The following is a 3846-nucleotide window of genomic DNA, read 5'->3' as shown; positions in this document are numbered from 1 at the left end:
ACATTGTTTCCAGTGATAGATTTTCTCACAAACCCCTCGAGGTGTAGTTTGTTGACTTATTGTACGCGTGCTGTTCAAACCAGCAGGACAACATTCAGGTTTGGTTCAACACTCCGATATGTACATTTGGCAGTGTCCCAGTTCATGTTTGTGGTTCAAAAGTCAGACCCCTCTGATGTAACCTATCCTTGTATGAAGATCATATTCTATTCAGTGGACTCGTGATCTTGAGGCATTGCTACTCTGCTGCATTACTACCTGCCCCCGCCCCTCCCCCCCCCCATGCCCGCCCTCCACCTGCCCAACCCCCGCCCCTCCCCCCACCCCCCGCCCTTACTCCCCCCCACTCCCCCCGCCCCTCCCCCCACTCCCCCCGCCCCTCCCCCCAGCCCCCGCCCCTCCCCCCACCCCCCCCGCCCCTCCCCCCACCCCCCCCCCCCGCCACTCCCCCACCCAACCCCCCCGCCCCTCCCACCCCCCACCCCGCTCTCCCGATGGTTCTGATATTTCTCTCAACCTCACCATTGGCGGTTGCCTTGGCTTTGACTCGCTGAGGTTTTCGCGAAAGTGGAAGCGTAGAATGAGCCATATCAGAGGGCTCCACAGTGCGGAATATGCGAGCCTAGTTCGAAGAACGTTGTGGGAGCGGAGAGTAAACCGGCATTGCGGTCTGGTTTTGGAAACCGCACTCCCCGCCCTCCACGATTTACTTGCCAATCACGGCTCTCTTGTGGGGATCTGCTTTTCCTGGAGACATAGCCGTCCACAGGCTTACTGGTCATAAACAGCAGCAGCTGGTGGGACAGGAGCCATAGTCACCACGTTGAACACCACGAATATCTCTCGAAGCGATGATCGCGCTGGTTCTACTCTTCGGTATCCTGCTCTTGAGTCAGGGGGTCCAGATAGCGGGTGAGTCTGTTCCTGTGCTCCTGTGCTGTGATCGCGCGGTGAGCCTGGTAATTGCTGTTCGGACTGCAATGTCTCCCTCGTTAGACATCCCGACTGTGTGATACAATTCAGTAGATCATTTCCCATCCACCCCCCCCCCCCCCCAGTATAGCGGTTCCCGACGCCGCATCGGTACTGTACTTGTACCCTGTGTCAGTCCCTCTGCCACGTAGGTTCACTAGGTTAATTCCCGGAATGGCGGGACTGTCGTATGTTGAAACGCTGGAGCGATTGGGCTTGTATACACTGGAATTTAGAAGGATGAGGGGGGATCTTATTGAAACATATAAGATAATTAGGGGATTGGACACATTAGAGGCAGGAAACATGTTCCCAATGTTGGGGGAGTCCAGAACAAGGGGCCACAGTTTAAGAATAAGGGGTAGGCCATTTAGAACGGAGATGAGGAAGAACTTTTTCAGTCAGAGAGTGGTGAAGGTGTGGAATTCTCTGCCTCAGAAGGCAGTGGAGGCCAGTTCATTGGATGCTTTCAAGAGAGAGCTGGATAGAGCTCTTAAGGATAGCGGAGTCAGGGGGTATGGGGTGAAGGCAGGAACGGGGTACTGATTGAGAGTGATCAGCCATGATCGCATTGAATGGCGGTGCTGGCTCGAAGGGCTGAATGGCCTACTCCTGCACCTATTGTCTATTGTCTATTGTCTATTTAACAAAACAGCGGGGCGCCCCTGTACGGACATTTCTACCAGTGACGTCCCACCAGCAATCTCCCTCCGAGCGTGCGGCGTTTCTTCAGGACTGTGCCCCCCGGCCATGGTGCCGTTCATCAGTATTGCATGCGATAATGCCACCCCGCGCCTACAGCATCGGGCCAAAACAGGGCGGCAGCCTTTCAGCAATGGCTCTCTGGAAGTGCTGAACCACAGCACGTACTCTAGTATAAGACAATGTTCCGCTCGTTTCGCCTTCTTCGCAAGGAAACGCACAAGCAGTTCCATATTAATCCTCCCTTCTCCACCTGCAGAATCTACCTCTCTGCAATGCGATAAGGTGGCGGGACATTGCCTGGCGTCGCCTTGCCCGGACGGGTATCATGAGGAGAAAGGCTTCTGCGACGATGGCACAAGTTGCTGCTACCTGTGACCCCCCCCCCCCCCCCCCCCCAACCCCACGATGAGATTCTGAGCAGAGCATGGAAAAGCCGTTTTGAGAGATCTGCTTTGGGAGGTGGGAGCCACCGCGCACCGAGGCCGGACAAGCGAGATGCCAACTGTTCAAGCGCAGAAATAAAGCCATGAACATAAACCGCTCTTTCATGTCAAGCTATATTTGTTATTCCTTCTGAACGACCTCATTGCACTCTTTACACTTTAGACTTTAGCGATACAAAGTGAAACAGGACCTTCGGCCCGCCGAGTCCGCGCCGACTAGCACTAGTACACTTGCACTACCCTACACTCTTTACAGGGACAATTTACAGGAGCCAATTGAGCTACAAACTCAGCCTTTGGAGCGTGGGAGGATACAAGAGAACACTCACGCAGTCACAGCGAGAACGTACAAACGCTTATTGACTGCACCCGAGGTTAGGATCGAACCCGGGTCTCTGCAGCTGTTAGGCAGCACCTCTACCGCTGCGCCACTGTGCCGCCCTTCAATCCCTGAATATACCCGTTCAAGCGGCGTTTTCGGAAAGGGGTGCGGTCAACCTTTGCACACGCACATAACAGCCTTTATGTGAAGCCTGTCTTTCAGATCTTAGCACATATAGCACAGATAGATAATGTAATTAAGAATGCATTTGGTAACGGGAAATTATTGGACATCTAAGGTTCAACGCGATCCTCGATACGTGGACCCATCGGAAATGTAGGGACTGTTAAATGAAAAATTCTCCTCTGCATTTGCAGTAGGGTAGGTCATGAGAGAAAAACAATTGAGGAAAATCAAGAGTGTTGTACTGGAAAAAGTCCATATTACAAAAGAGTGGGCGCTGGTACTATTGGGGCAGGTTAAGCGGCATACTGTAAATCCATGTAGCCTGATCAAGTGTAACAATTAAGTATATCATTGCGGAGGCCATACTTGAAAGGGGGGTGCTGGCAGCATACGGTACATCTCGTTGGATTTTAAAATACACTAGATCAAGTGGATCCGTTGGGCCCAAACCTCTCCTGCATTGGTGTAGCACCCTCTCCTCCACCACTCCCCCCCTCCCCCCACTCAAAATATGAATAACTTTAAATATATAACACTGATTTCAATGATTTCAATGAAACCTGTTCCATTAGCACCAAAGGGACAACGATTATCAATGTGGGCCTAAAATTGTCGCGTTATCATGTACCGTTTTGGCTGTAGTTCAGGAAGAAACAAACAAACAAACAGACGAGAGTTTTAGTATATAGATGTCGATATCGGTTGCCTTCAGTCGAGCCTCGGAGTGCAGCCACTTCCGCACAGCACATTCCATCCCACCCTCTGTCTGGAGCGCGCACGTTCCCGCTGTGACCACGGACCACATCCTGTGCTCAAGATCTCGGTCGTCTTACCGCATGGGAAGAAAGCAAGGGCTCCTAATGAATTGGACGCTAGAAATTGTGCAGATTAGTAGCAGCGCCGGGACGGGTGGGAATGGAACGTGGATTGAAAAGTGAAGAAATAGAATAGGCCGGAGACTGGGTTAAGGTAAACTGTGTGGGTCGTGATCTACTCGAACTCGGTGGACCAAAGGGCTTTTTTCCGCGTGTCTCTTTCTATTCTAATCCCGTTCACTCTCCCAATTTCTAAGTATTTTTAGATAACCACTTAATCCTGATGTATCTGCATTGAAAACCCCACAAGCCTCTGGGCGGCCCTCAGATGTTTCGTTTATTAATTAATCGGATAATTGACATGAGATGATATTTTGCAGCGTCCTTGAACTACTTTCTGAAC

At 51.6% G+C, this 3846-nt stretch overlaps 1 long non-coding RNA gene across 1 annotated transcript; it reads left to right on the top strand.

Moving 5' to 3' along the window:
* Nucleotides 1–541: 541 nt before the first annotated feature.
* LOC144605142 (uncharacterized) lies at nucleotides 542–2219 on the top strand. The gene is made up of 2 exons (XR_013548816.1): nucleotides 542–912; nucleotides 1934–2219. It is a non-coding gene; the product is annotated as an uncharacterized LOC144605142 (long non-coding RNA).
* The last annotated feature ends 1627 nt before the right edge of the window (nucleotides 2220–3846 follow it).

The sequence above is a fragment of the Rhinoraja longicauda genome, chromosome 23, assembly GCF_053455715.1.
Source record: "Rhinoraja longicauda isolate Sanriku21f chromosome 23, sRhiLon1.1, whole genome shotgun sequence".
In the NCBI taxonomy this organism is placed as follows: Eukaryota; Metazoa; Chordata; class Chondrichthyes; order Rajiformes; family Arhynchobatidae; genus Rhinoraja; species Rhinoraja longicauda.
This window is presented reverse-complemented; position numbering and strand designations above follow the sequence as displayed.